General features: G+C 36.6%; 1 protein-coding gene across 4 annotated transcripts in view; it reads left to right on the top strand.

The window, feature by feature from the left end:
- The window catches only part of Stacl (SH3 and cysteine-rich domain-containing protein), an 80,157-nt gene that overhangs the window by 3,005 nt on the left and 61,357 nt on the right, over nucleotides 1-15,795 (top strand). The window contains exon 2 of one of the 4 annotated variants that reach the window (XM_069129710.1): nucleotides 10,536-10,621. The exons of the other annotated variants lie outside the window; for them this stretch is intronic. The gene's annotated coding sequence lies outside the window, so the exon portion shown is untranslated. The remainder of the gene's footprint in view (nucleotides 1-10,535; nucleotides 10,622-15,795) is intronic. 4 annotated transcript variants of the gene reach the window in all.

Genomic DNA, 15,795 nt, shown 5'->3' with positions numbered 1-15,795 from the left:
TATCTTTAAAAAGAGAAAACAATAGATTTGGAGGTGTTTACCGAACAATTTCTAAATTCCATTTTCTCCGAAACGAAGTGTCTTCTGAAAAAATTGTATTCTACACTTTTTACTTGTTTTTACAGGTAGAACAATTCTCCGTTGGTTTTTATCCGCTGTGGATTCATTCGAAATTAGCTAATTCGAGGTACATTTGTCAAATTTTTGAAACTCTATCGTCTCAGAAACGCAACGTCGTACGAACAGATTTTATTCTACGCTTTCTACCGGCTTTTTTCACGTAGAATCACCTCTGTGTCGAGTATATCACGCTTACCAAGACACCCTATACAGACTGTTACATAAATAACAATGAAATATTTTTTAAATCGACCGAAGGAAAACAAAGATAATATACAGCTTCAATTTTTTGCGATATTTCGAAATGGTGGACAGGGCGTTTCAACCAAAAAAAAAAAAAAAAAAAAAGTATTAGTACTCCGGGACTAGAGATGAATCAATGAAAACGCGACTCTCCGTCCTTTACTTTTCCTATTATCTGGAAAATAGAGAGATCCCTTTGGCTAGCCATTTTAATTCCACCTGTTTGGACCGTATCCAATTAAATAGCGGCCTAGCCGCTAAAAAAATCGCCTGTTCCGCTGAATCGATGAATTCCGCCAGTGAGTTAGATCGCGGTCAAAGCTGAACTACGTGACAATCGGTACGTAGAAGGCTTCCCCGGAGTTGTTGGCAGCCGGGATAAATTAATATTTCGAAGTGGAGCGGTCAGGAAGACCGACAAGTGTTTTCAGTCCCGCAAATCTACTGTAGCACATTTTCCCTTTGGTTAATTTAGGCTCCTGCATAGCGATGACCAATACGTGAGAAGGTAGAATAATAAATAGGTGGATGATAGACTTAATTTTGAAACGTGTTTTTTTGATAAATAAATACCAGGTATGTAAATATGAAACCGGAATTTTTGTATAGAAAATACACGTTTATTGTATGAAAATGATTAAAAATATTTTATTCGAAGTATTGTCCATCGCTAGCTATACATTTTTCCCACCTGTCTGGCAATTGGTGGATGCCACGTCAAAAAAACTGTCGCTCTTTTGTGGCAAACCAATCATCGAGCCATTTTCGTACATTTTCGTAAGAAGCGAAGTGCTGGTCAGAAAGTGCGTGTCCCATCGATGCAAATAAATAGTAATCGAACGGAGCCAAGTCTGGTGAGTAAGCCGCGTGCGAAAGTATTTCCCAACTGAACGTTTCGATCGTTTCCTTCACCGGTTTTGCTGTATGCGATGGTGCGTTATCACGAAGCAAAATTACTTTGTGTTGCCTTTTTTGATATTCTGGTCGTTTTTCACGCAAAGCTTGATTCAAATCGATCATTTGTCGTCGGTAGCGCTCGGTATTAACGGTTTCGCCAGGTTTTAACAGCTCGGTGGTCTTTTTCGGCGGTCTTCCACGTTCTTCGTTCCTCGCGTCAAAATTGCCACTTCAGAATTTTTTAAACCACTCAAAGCACTGTGATTTACCAAGAGCATGCTCACCGTAAGCTTCGACGAGCATTCGATGCGATTCTGCAGCAGTTTTCTTCAAATGGTAACAGGAAATCAATGCTGTCCGCAAATCGTAGTTTCCAGGCACAAAATTTGACACGTTCAACGCTATTACGAACTATGCTGTTGTATGAAACTTGTATCGTTCTGAGTCGAAAATGTTTGTGAGATGTCAACAAAGACTTTTGGCATCAATGACGCAGTTTAGTGATAACTACATTATCAGCTAGGGCCATCTATAGGCAAATTCCGGTTTCATACTTACAGGCCTGATAAGACACAAGTGAAAAAGAATGGTATTGGGTTGGCAACTAAGTGATTGCGGATTTCGCCATTAGGTGGTAATGACAAAATCCGCAATCACTTAGTTGCCAACCTAGTTGAACAGCACAAGAAACGAAATTTGTCCGTTTAGAACCTCGTTTCTGGGAAAACTTGTCTCGTCGACTTGGCAAACTTGTCAAGTGCGCGTGAATTTGGCTAATCCTTGGTTCCACTCGAACACTGTTGAACGACCGACAGAAAGTTACCGTAGGTTGAAGAAGAAATTGAAAATGCAGAATGTAAGGTCCTTCGTTCGAAGCCCTGTGTTGCAGGAAATTTGGAAATTTCTATGGTATGGAAAAACGTTGTTCTCGAAGAAATCAAATTTCACCATTGTACGGTCTAAGTACCCTGAGGCCTCAAAAAAAAAAAAAAAAGAAAAAGCCACATCGTGGGTCAAACGTAGTTTACCTCGAACGTTAGCTGTCCCTCGAAATTGACGGAGAAGTTATGAGAAACTGGAATGCAAACTCGCGAAGAATGCAGCCAGCCGAGCGTAGCGATCACCTCAATCATCTCTCAATTAATCCAAACTATTAATGGTATTTAGGCTCGACAATTTCTCAGTATGCTTATTCCATTCTCGCATTGCTGGAAAGCAATTATTAAAAATCGTTGCTACAAACCAGCCGCTTATCTAGCAAATTAATTTGGCGAAGCGGAACATGTTGAAAAATAAAGGTTATGTTGGCTTGGCAGCTAAGTGATTGCGGATTTTGTCGTTAGATGGTACTGACAAAACCTGCAATCACTTAGTTGCCAGTAACCCAATATTTCCATCGAAACGATTAAACAGAGATTTGTTTCGCCTATTAAAAATCTACAACGCGTATTCTACCTCTGATGATATACAAAGCGACTGACGAAAGCATTGAAAAGGCTTTTGAAATAACGTTTTCAAAAAATTGCACCAAACAATGACAATATTTTTCGAGAGGCTGCAAGGATCGTCGACTAGATGAGGCGCAAACAAAATTTCGAAACAAATGCAATACTTGTCAGTCGCGAAGAAGAGAGTAAAGGTTACTTTTTCCAATTTTTCCATCCGGGTTTGCAGTGAAAATTTCATCGAAATCGGTTAACGTTGCTACGAGCTACAAACTGTTGAAAACGATAAAAACCACGATTTTCTACGACTTTCGACCCACAACCGTAACAAGTCCACGTTTTTGTCTACATTTTTTCATGTTGCTTGTCTCTGCATCGATCGATTTCCATGAGATTTTTAATATTTTTCTGGCTGACATAATTTTTGAAAATGTGTCGTTTCAATTTTCGAAACTCATTTTGCACGTCGCCTGAGATCGTAAAACAGATATTTAACCACTTCGACCTGTGTCGATTGACCAAGTTTCTACAACTTGGAAACCCGAGAAGAACCGAGTCGCCAGGTCTAGCTGTAACCCTGCAATATTCACTGTGTTTCCTTTTTCTTCTTGGGCGTTATACGCTCGATCAAAGTCGAGTTGCCGCGATTCCCATCGGCCGACACAGTCTCAGACTGCTTTCAAGTTGTGAAATCTAATTCCACTGGAAGTTGAAACTTTTTCCGCTTTTACAGTTCTAGACAGAACGCAGCCACAGTGGTCTTTGTTCTTGACGATTCGATCGGTGTCTACCTCGGTTATTTGTCTATTCCCTCTGTACACTACTCTTCAAAAGTGTGTAGTCATTTGCTTCCCGTTGACACAAACATTGTTGTTTCAACGTTACAAATGCAACGACTCGGGATCTCTTCCATTCTAGCGACTCGATAAAATTTACTTGTAAAATGGCCCAATAGCAGTGCTAATTAATTTAGGTACTAATATGAATGAAATGAAATGTTGAAACGAATGAAATGAAGAAATGAAATGCACAGTTCATCTATTGGGTTGGCAACTAAGTGATTGTGGGTTTCGTCATTAAGTGGCAACCTAATATAGTAGTGCTAACTAATCTTAGATACTAATATGAATGAAATGAAATGTTGAAACGAATGAAATGAAGAAATGAAATGCACAGTTCATCTATTGGGTTGGTAACTGAGTGATTGAGGGTTTTGTCATTAGGTGGCAATGAAGCGCTAATTAATTTAGGTACTAATATGAATGAAATGAAATGTTGAAACGAATGAAATGAAGAATTGAAATGCACAGTTCATCTATTGTGTTGGCAACTGAGTGATTGAGGGTTTTGTCATTAGGTGACAATGAAGCGCTAATTAATTTAGGTACTAATATGAATGAAATGAAATGTTGAAACGAATGAAATGAGGAAATGAAATGCACAGTTCATTTTAACGTGCCATCAATAAGATTTGAAATAGACAATTTGTGTTTCACATGATGCGCACGAGTGGACTGCAGAAGAAGACAGCGAGCACCGGTTCTGATCTCGGTTTGCCATTAATTGTTGTACCTTGACAACATTTATACAAATTGTAGAAATTGTGCACGTATTGTTGTTGTAAAGCTACCGAGGTGTCCACGTATTTATAAAGGACAGTGCACATCGAGCTCTATGCTCGGGACGCGTTTGTCTGCCTGTAGATTCTCCGCTAATAGAACAGGTGCTATTTATGGGCACACTCGTTCCGAAGCTCGCACAGTGTGTTTAACGTTGCCAGTTACAGCTGTCGTGTAAAATTCAGACGTCTCTTTAATCTTTCATCGATCGAAATCCTAAACACGAGGCTGGGTTAATAATAAATGTTACTCGTTGTTAATGTCAGTAACGCAAATATTTACCGGACAGGCTGTTTTTGAAAAAGACGCGAGATCTATGACGAGACTTTGTTCTGATTATACGCAATGTCGAAATTCTACGATCGAGTGATCTTTGTACAGAAAATAACACGTGCATGTGCGCGCCTTGTATCGAGAATGATCATAGTCAATTATGCTTCTTTTCCATGGCAGTTTCTACGTTTCTACGCTCACTTGGACATCAATTTGCAAGAATCGAAATCATCCTCGTTTTTCATCTTCAAAAAATTCGATATATTTGGCAACCAACAAATTCAGTATTGTTAATAAATTGTCAAATATTGCGTCCTCTTCGACCCAGCTATATCGTGCAACAACTATCCTCATATCATCATCCTCGACTTATCCCCTGAAAATATCAAAGATGCTCAATAATACATCTTCCAATCATCATCATTCTGAAATGTTAGGTCCTGTATGATCCAGTCATTGATATACAAGAATTAGGTTCATCGTCTTCAATTTGTTTGTGGAAAAGCTGGAGGATAAGCGACGGGTATCTGGAAAATCCCCATTGCCTGGCTTCAGCAGCCCGTAAGAGGCAATCATCGAACCCTCCTGAAGGAGAAGTAGCATCCACAGTGAGCATTTTGCTCTCCATTTATGGGAACACGAATGGGCAGAAGAAAGCCACAGTCTTGGCAGGCAGTTAGTTGCGTAATAAACAGCATTTCGCTGAGAGGAAAAGCGGTTATCGAATCGTCAGACCCTATTTCCATCCTCTGTTGGATCTTACCAACGATACGTCCTGTCGAATGGCCTTTCTGTGTTTCGCTTTCCCTTTCTTTGCCCTGTTTTTTTGCCCGCAGCATCGGCTTTCTCCATCTACAATGGGTCTCAGCCTCTTTCCCCTTGGTTTTTGCCGAAATTTCCAGGTTTTTCGTTGCCACAGGCAGATAGTGGAGGTCCGCGGAGCTTCACTGTAGCGAGAAACGATTGTAGACACGTGTAGGGATTCGCAGGATGCTTGAGACTATCGCGTTTGTACTCTGAAATTTATTGGTCGAGGATAATCCCAAGTTTGGCGACAGTTTCGTGTAAATGGAAATTTTTGCCGGCGATCTCAACCGATTCTCAGCGGTACGCTGATGGCCCGAGATCTTTTCTTATACGTACAGCCATTCCAAGTTGTGATGTAATTTACGTAGTCGAGGTATACTTATTTTTTCGACTTGCAAGCTCGTGAGGATTCGCTGAAGAATGAAATGAAATTAACCGTCGTTTGTCAGGGTACCTCGGTGACTTGCTAGATATTAGCTCTTGCTCATCCCAGGTCTGCTATCTATCAGAGATGCCTGTTCAGAAAGTGTGGAAATTATTGCAATTCGTTTAGCAGACAATTGGAAGAAGAAGAAAAAGTGCTGTACTATATTTATTACTGTTATACTGTAAAGAAAGAAACAATTGGCAATGAATAGCATAGTGTGCTGAACATGACCTCGACTCTCTTATCTTCCTATGTATCTTCCAAATTAGCGTTTCAGGTTCTGGAAGTATGTAAATCCTAGCGTCTGATTAATTTTTACGATTTCACGATATCTCGCCATCAATGAATATATACACTTTCTCCTCGAGATAGTACGGTCGTATTTCAAGCACTACATCTCGCTACAATTCCATCGGTAAACACGTGATTCCATTAATTTCATTGGCCAGATAAATCACGGCGCCTGGTCGGTTACGTAATTAAGAACGAATCCTGTTTCTGAGATTAATATCCAGATGAAATTTGATAGGATTATCTGCTTAATCGCGACCGAGCACGCAACATCGAAAAGGTTTCGTTTGATCCTGGCAGTGTTTCGCGTGTGTCATGATTTATGGCTTCGAAATTACCATTCTAATCCGCGAAAAAGCTTTTCAATTCTCGTCTCTGATCTCTGATCTTTCAACAGTGAACTCGTTCCTTGCGTAGGAGCATTCTTTTTTCGACTGGTTTGTTGGTCGGACAAAAAGTCCCTAGGAAAATCACTAGACACATTTGGGCAATTTATATACGGTACAGTGTTGCACTGTTACGTTTTAGAGTTACGAGCTTGGAAACGCTTTTAATTAAGTCACAAAATGGTTCGACAGGTAACAGAAAAAAGGAAAGCAATAAACTTTGAAAGCAACATGTTTCTAATTAAAAGGCTTTTTATTATTCGCTGTTGGAGATAGGTGAGAGTACGTCGAACGTGGGTTCTTGTCGTAACCTATATTCTCGATTTTTCGATAACCTAATAAATTTCCACACTTGTCGACTGTGATTAATAAAAATATAAATCTACCGTATTCGATGAATATTTATTCTTTTGAAACAGGATTGTGCTCAAGCAGATTGGTAGCTTTATGAATGTAATTGAATAAATAGAAGCTAAGTGGATATTTATTTTATCGTAGGAAGTACAGTTCGTTGCGAAAGTTAACTCTACTTTGTCTCGGAATTATCGCTTACGTATTAAGCGTATTAAACGTTAAAAAATGTTTGTATTTGAAAAATTGTTTAATTATAAAAGATCTAACTCGCGGAAGTCTTAACACGAAATTACGAAACTTTTAATTCCGTCGATACCAGAAGAACATTTTAGGTCCATGAGATAATTAACATGATGTTGGATCTAACTTTTTACGATTTCATGGAAATACGACGAGAGCTTCTCTTTAATATATTTATCTTCATATTTAATAGAACAAATCGCGTTGCGTTTATAAAACACGCGTCTAAGCAAAAATATAACCAGAAACAAACTCTTCGCAACGATATTTCAAATTTAGCGGACACGCGTAAACTTTTGCAACTGCCTGTATCTGTTTACGCATATTTCGTACGTCTTTGCGTGTCCTATACATTTTGTACGTTTAAATTTTCCATAAATGCTCGAACATTCAGCCTGTCCATTTAGATTCCGTTTAATTCGTCATTAAATTCGAAGATTGAAGTTGGAACATGAATATGTAAAATTGGCCGATATCGATGAAGTTTGAAACTGTACAAGCAGTAATTCGCGATTTGATTGTGTTTACGAGACGGCAAAAAATATTTCAGCCAATAAAGGACACGCAAATGGTGTAGATATCCGGCTCAATTTCCAGTTTTCGACCAGAGGAACCAATTTTTATTTAACTTTCCCAGTCGGATCATTCGACGAGATGTATAGTATTAATAAATCTGGGAACGTGCGCAAACAATGGCAGGCATGGAACGACGCGTGCAGAAGCAACTCCTGTAAATATACCGATAAATTAAAACCAAGCGAATAAGCCGGAACGATATTACTAGACGTCGGACGGAGGAGGTCGTACTGACCTTTTCGTCGTTCACCCTGAATCTGTTCCAAATTTTAGCCATTTTGGCATTCGATGCTCACGGTTTCTCGGTTTCCCTCGTAAAATCGATCGAACGGAACCGTGCAAATCACTCGCGAATCTATAATAAAATTATTCCGCGATCCACGTTCGATCCCAATTGACGTAAACAGCCGCTCTCTGGAATTCTATTTTGAGGTTAGGATGACGCGCGACTAAAAGATACGAAGCAATTGGCAGCGTTTTTATCGTACGAACTGTTTATTTCTAAATTGGAGGTTATTGGAGATTTGGAGGTTAGGACACTGACACGTTATTCGATTAACAGAGGCAGGGTAGCTGCCAACGTACTCACTTTTGCAACTATTTATTTCTGAATCGCAGATTGTAGAATTTAGAAGGTGAATCACGAAGGATTTTAGAATTGCAGGAAAGGAACGCTCCTTTTTCTTGTTGTTAGATCAAAGATGATCATTTTGAGGTTAGGACTGATATTTTCTACACAGTTCGGTACAATTAATCGATAAACTTTAAGTTTCCATTGAGACACGTGTGAATTGCAAATTTTACCAGAGACTTGCTAACCGATTCGACTAAACATTTTCTAGAAATACGTATAAAATAAGAAATAACGAAAGACACAGCATTTTTCGCGATGAGAAACAAATAATCGACCGACAACTATAGCTGAAATTCCTTGGCACGTCTCAGAAAAGGCCGAAAAGGGGTTTCTTTACGAAGTTTCAATCCCTGTCCCACTTTTCTCGGATAGAATCCTTGAAAAGGATACTAAAGCATCTCTCTGATGGGGAGGGGGGATTTTTCCTATGAAGAATTAACGAAATTTCTTGGAACGAGGGTATGAGACGAGGGTAAAACCACAGAAATAGCCGATTTGCGACCGTTTCACTTGCAAATTAGGATTAGCATTGTAAAGGAACGAATGCGAGTTAATGCTAGGCCTTCCAGTTCTGCCAACCGGAAAACTTCTCGGCGCTAGCTTTAGCTACTCTGTATAGCTTGACGAGCAGGAAATTTTGAGCTCTGCTTGCGTCAGTGGCTAGACTACGCTTTGATGCGATGCTCGACGAACTTAATAAAGCATGAAATTCGTTGACGAATGACAAACATCGGACCTGTATTTCCTCTACAGGTCTTTTCAATCTCAAGTTTTTGTCATTTATGGCTTCTCTTCCTTGCATTTTTGCTACGGTCTTTTTTTTCAACGATATTCCTTTCATGCCGAGTTCTAGAAAGTTTCACTTGGTTAATGCACACGTATAGAGCAGCGCACCTGATGTTAACGGAATATTCTTTTCCTCCTAAAAAATATTCTTCTGCCATGCAAATTTCTAGAGTTTCGTTAGATCAGATCCACTTTGTTCGTATAAATAGGCAAATGTTGGTACGTTAGATGATCGTCTATCGATAGACCTTCGTCTTTCTCAAACCTGATAATAAATTTTGTCGTCCCGAATTTCGCCATTTTTAAAATTGCCCTGGTAATAAATACGTTATAGTCGTAGGATGAATAATTAAGCAAAATAAGTAAGTGGATGTTAGAGAGAGGTAACCAGTTTTCTACTAGAAACTTTCCTGCGTCTTAGTGACTTGTTTTCACACTTGACAAATTTTTTCTTGTCAGGTAGTTAAGTTTCAAGCGAGTAATTAAGTTGAAATGAAATGAAAATTCTTCTTATAGGAAGACCTTATATTATATTTAATAAATATAGCCAGATGTTAGTAGGACCCTGACAGTTATCTTTCAAAGGACTTGCTGCCTTCTTAATTTTCTTTTCAAACCTGAAAAATTGTATCTCGCGAAATGGCAGTACCTTTCAGATTCTCATAATAATAAAATGTTGGTGCAATGAATAATTAGCTACTTCTTTAGACTCACTTTAAAATATTCTATATTTCTATATTTCTTTGCAACTATTCTCTGAAATTCATATAAATAAGTTCAAGGAATTTTTGAAACATCCTGTAGGGACCAGACGGCTGAAGCTTTTCTTAGCCAACAATTGCTTGGAAGAACTAATAGTCGGTGGTTTCTCGACTATTTTCTGGGAACAATTCCGACTTAGAATCGGAGATGGGATCGAGGGTGTATCTCGAGGGCGCCGTCGAAATTTATGATGGCAGTAAACCTATTTTCTTTCAAACGAAATATTGATCCTAGTTTTTTTTTCTTCTTCTTTTAAGACAAACAATTGTTTGTCAATTGTTTCCGAAGAGTCTACTACCACGAACCTTCCAGTCGATCCCTGTGTTTATCGATTTCGACGGTCATTATTTATAATGTCGAACGGTACCCCCTTTACGCGATGATACCGATCTCTAACAATGGCATAAAAATAGCAAATAAAAATACAGCCGAACTTGGACAGCTCGTGGAAGTAGTGGAACATTTTTAGAAACCTTTTATGAATATATTATACGTGTTGCAGGAAACATTTTGATGCTTCACTAACACTGTAGTAATGTCACCTTGTCTCTGTATCGACTCGTCCAAATCTAAAAATAAGACTGACTTTTTACAACTAAAATTTGGTTCTCCTCGATTAAAAAAATTGTTGATAAAAATATACATGCAACACGGAAAATTTCTATTTAATTTCAGGTGTAACGATGATTCTTTCCGTCGAAACAAAGATGGCCGAAAACGTAGTTGAATTGCTGCCAACATAGGACGTAGCACACAAAAAGGTTCTATGTAATTTCAAGAATGTTTGATAGGATATAATTTGTTGCAAAGGACAGGTTTTCATCAAGCAGGCATAAAATCTTGAACGATGAGTTCACGTGGCCGACGAAGGCAAAAGAATCTTATCCTATGTGTCGCTTTTGGCACAGAAAGGTTGGCATTACACGCGGCAACGAGGCGACGAAGGTCGCCATTACAGGGCCGACTGCATGTGTAAAATTAACTTTGATCCCCAATAGCCTCGTTTTACCCTTCTGTCTTCTCCTAACTTGTCATATTTTTAATAACGTTAAAACCTGCGTATCTTACCATATTTTTTGAGAAGGGATAAGAAAGCATAAGAGAGAAATATATCAAATAAAAATATATTACTTATAACATGAATTATGGAGACTTAATATTTGTTTTTAGTAAAAAGGCGATCGATAATGTTGTTTTAAAAGTATGCCCAAGTTCGCATAAAATATTACGATATTTCGTACAATGTAATTTTCAGTGTTCTGTTTACTATCGTTTATTTCGTACTTCGATAAAATTATCGGCGTCCGCACGAGAAAATTAGCATTTCAAATTTCGAATCGATACAGGCCGTCCAACTTTCCACCTCAAAGACCGTCACCCTTGTTATCTGGCAATTCTTATCGATACACGAAACGATAAACGCTTGGAACGTTAGAACATTAGCTTTATATCATTTCATTTAACCTATTTTTATATCACTCAGTCTATTTTTATATCATTTAATCTTTATCTGACATCCATTTTTATTCGAAATAGCTTTTATTGAAAATTTTACACAATATAGTTAAAAATTCACTAAACAAATTCTTGCAAATATTGTAACTACGTACATACGCTTATTAAACAAATGTCAGTGTGGGGATTAATGATAATTCAATTTCATATGTTTTGTTAATCTAATTCAAGTGGTAGTTGATTAATTGTTATTGATTAAACTACAATGATTAATTTCCATTATGTAAATAAACAGCGGTGCACGTCAAACCCCATGTTTTATTAATCCACTCTAGCTGAATATAATTCTCTGATCAAAATTTCTAATGAAATTCTGTTAATCAAATTATACTTGTACATTTCAACTTGTCAGGTTCTGTTGGTCTGGTTCTATTAATCATGTTCTATAAGTTTGCTTTTGCTCATGCAGTTATAATAGAGTTTCATTTCCAAAACCAGTCTTAGATTGTGCTCTATTGATTTACTTTTAATAACTGGCCAGAGATATCCCCTATTTTCACTTAAATCATCTGAATTATCAGTAAATTATGTTCTTTTATAAAATGATATTTCAATCTCATTGTACTATGATATTTCAATCTCATTGTACTATATTTCTATTCTTATCCCTGCTCATTAACTTTTCTTACACTATAAGCATGTAAAAAAAATATATAGCCACTATTGTGGACGGATTTTTCACTTTTGGTTTTATAAGAGATGATATAAAAAGATCTCATTAAAGTAAGAATTTATAACAGTTGAACTTGAAAATTTAAATGTAAATTTTAATTTAAAACCATGCCAACCTACCCCAAAGAATATTTCTCTCTTGTTCCCAAAGAATTAATCTTTCTTTGATATTTAAATATTCTAGAAGACTCCATATAATACTTTCAAAGAATTTTGTTCCCTGAGAACTTCATATTAAATTTTATATTAACAAGTTCTACGCTTTTAAACAGTGAAGACATTTAAATATACTTCAAGAATCTTTATATTTAAATTAAAAGGATGAGATTATTAATCTTTAAATTTTCAAGTCAAATGAGATTTTTCTTATATCTGTTCAATTATATTATTAATATCTAAACATTCACATATATAATAACATCAATATTGACAGTTAAGAGATCCCAAAGAATTTTATATCTGTCTATTTTAAAAAAGACTAAATCCTTGTAGAAGAAAGATAACATGAAATTATGTACGTATATAGGTTAAACCAGCCACACCATATCATTGGCATGATTAATTACTCTAATTAATTAGCCAAAAAAGCAACGGGCTAATATGAATCACTAAGATATAAAGATATTTCACATTTAGATCTGCTTTAAAAAACCAAAGAAAATAACAAATTCAATGAATAAAAGTTTGCATAGATCACGCAAACGTGTCGAGAACGCACGAAAATGATCATTTGTAGAAAAAGTATTTTAGACTCACCGCAGCCTTCACTTCCCTATTCGAACCATTATGCAAAATCACCACAGAAACACCTTTAGCCGATGAACAAGCAAATTTCAAGTAACCACGATTCTATATCGGTATATCGATGTACGTTAAACAGAGTTGTTAAACGGATCGAAAGCTCGTAGCCTTTGTGATGGCAAGTTTTTGTCACGTGACACGAACAAAGGATAATTCGGGTACTGGGCGGGAAGTTTAATTAGTTGAGGGAAGTCTAAAACCATTACACGTGTCGGTTTGGATCGGAAGTGGGACCGGTATCGGCTTTTTAATAGCATACTGTCGAGCTGTTGCTCAATTTGTTCCCTGTTTTGTGCCAACAACTTCCTGAGGCAGAGTTTAATAATATTCCGAATAATAAATAGATCTGGATTACCATTTAGCCGAAATTAATTGCAACGGTTGATAAATAGTTTTATAATGTATAAAAGTATAAAACTAGATTATTTGCATTTCCAGCTTCTCTGTATAATTAATTATGTTCTGTGGAGTTTTATTAGCAATGGTAATTACTGTGGAGGATTCCAGTGAAATATTTTTATCCGAATATTTTATAAGAATAACAAATTTTCATTTTATTATTGCAACAAAAGATTAGAACGGAAATCTTTTTCATATTAACGATGTTGTTTTGAATTGTAAATAAATTTTTTTAGATCTCTTTTCTCCTATAGAATATAATTCGACAAACTGTATTACGTTATATAAATCATCTAGATAATAAAATAATATAATTTGTAGAGACAATATGATGATATAGATAATATAGCTAATAGATAGTGCATAATTTTTTATTATGTTCTACATGAAAAAATTCTCTGCAAACAATTTATTTAATTCTATTATCTACATATTATTTATTTCATTTCGAAGCTACATTTAAACATAAATAAATGATCCATTATTAAAAATGAATAAAAGATTGATGTGATATTCAAATCCTCTTCATTTCACGGAATACTTCCAGATCAACCTTTCTCCGCTGATGTAATTTGTAAGAGAATCCCGCCATAGCTCGCATAATGGAAGTTCGATCGATATTCATCGATATTTACTGTCTCCGGTTATCGTTTCCGTTTCCTATTCTACATTGTTCCAGTTGTCGATGATTGAAATTAGAATTATGTCAGGCGTGGAAAGATTCTCTTTGTCTAGGTCGACAAATTCCGATGAGGGAAAAATTTGATCTTATATTTTCGACCCACCAAGTTCATAATTCGCACGGTTCGATTAAGACTCTTTTATTAGTTGTTTTGCTCTCTCCGTTCGGTTCGGATCGTCGCGTTAAACAAACGAGAACACGTTTAAAAAAAAAGAGTGTTTCGTGATTCCTACAATCTGGTTCGCGAAATTAAATTCCGAGTGTATTGTGTTTTGGATTTCTATTGTGCAACAGGATTTTTATTCACTGCGCGGCACGATATTATTTTACGTTGAATGAAACAGAGGTTATGATCAAAAGGTTAGTAAAAATTTTCTAGTTTTCTATATTATTACGTTTCTACCCTTTTGTCACTGTTGTCATAATATTAAAATTGTAGTAGAGTGTTGTTAAAGTTGATTAAAAATTAATTCTAATTAATTAACTGATCGAAAAGATTCTTTCCAATCTTCGATTTTATAGAATTATTTTCTTGGACGAAAAATCTTTTCACTTTTCTATGAAAGTTATTTTACGTCTACTGAAAGTGATTTGTAATTTTTTTGAATGAAAGTCATTGCAATTAAGCATCTAATAACAGAATTTCATATACAAATAAAATTCTAGGGGAATTTCTGGAACCATTGCTTCTCAAATATATAAAATTCACAGAAGCCTGAATTTATCAGTGTTTTAAATTCTTGACATTCTAGAAATGACATTTTTGAAATCCTAGAGAAGTTCTAGGAATTTATTCCCGCATACAGAGTTTTTTTTTGAAAACATTTAAGAGGTAGGACATTATTTAGGGATTTTATTTAATATCTCTAGACTACTTATCACTTCCGCCTTAAATTGGTGACAGTCGACGAACGATAGTTGGTAACGCTTATCGAAAAAAGCAATCGGGGATTTCTGGACGCTAAAGCTGAGAATGAGGAAGGGTGGGGGGAAGGATAAAAGCGCGGGATAATTGAGAGCGAGTGCTCCAATTATTCGGTCATCGAATAAAACGTCGGCTGGCTGCTCTTTAATTCGATATAGTAACGCGATTTCTGAAGTCTCGAGGCGCGTTAAAGTCCTGTCCGATTTCAGCCGCGTGTTGCATTACCAGCTAGTGAATTACATTATATTTTTTCGAGCGCCCTTTGAAGTTTAACCATCTATGTATGTAGTATTAAAAAACCTGAGAACTGAGCCAGATAAAGTATCAATAAATGGCCTCCGTGTATAATTCCGTAAATTGCTCAAAATTTTAATGAGAAAATTAACATTATCGTAGCATCCACGGGTCATTGCGAGAAAGTGAATTCTCAAGCAATCTTTGAAATTTAACTAGATGCAAATGGAAACTCTGGGTTGAATCAAGTTGTCTATCAAGAAAGGGTCTCCAGTTATTATTCTATGGACCTCTTATGATTCTTTAAAAAGAATCGTTTTCCACACGGCCTTCAAAGGAGAAGCATTATGAGAAAATACATTTTTATTAAAATTGTACCGGATATAAGAGTGGGATTACAGTGGGAACGTACACACCAGAAGTTGTATTTGAATAAACCTTTTAAAATCTTACGGAAATGGAGGGAAATAGTGGAAGGAAGCCATCGTGAGACGTTAAAGTCAGCAATTAACAGGAAACAAGATGAATCCTTTGGCTCTATCATCGTAGCAAGAACGATTGTAGGAAGAAAAGCGACTACAAAGGAGAGGCAGGATGAAGGTATCGCTGGTTTATCGAGTCTGAGAGCGTTTCTTTATAAAGTCGGTATAGAAAAATCACTAGACTCTGAAAACCTGACCTGGCTGTATCTATTGGTATCAAAGACG

This window comes from Bombus flavifrons, chromosome 16, assembly GCF_040668555.2.
Source record: "Bombus flavifrons isolate JBK064 chromosome 16, iyBomFlav1_principal, whole genome shotgun sequence".
NCBI lineage: Eukaryota > Metazoa > Arthropoda > Insecta > Hymenoptera > Apidae > Bombus > Bombus flavifrons.
The sequence above is the reverse complement of the archived record's forward strand: the minus strand, read 5'-3'. Positions and strand labels throughout refer to the sequence as shown.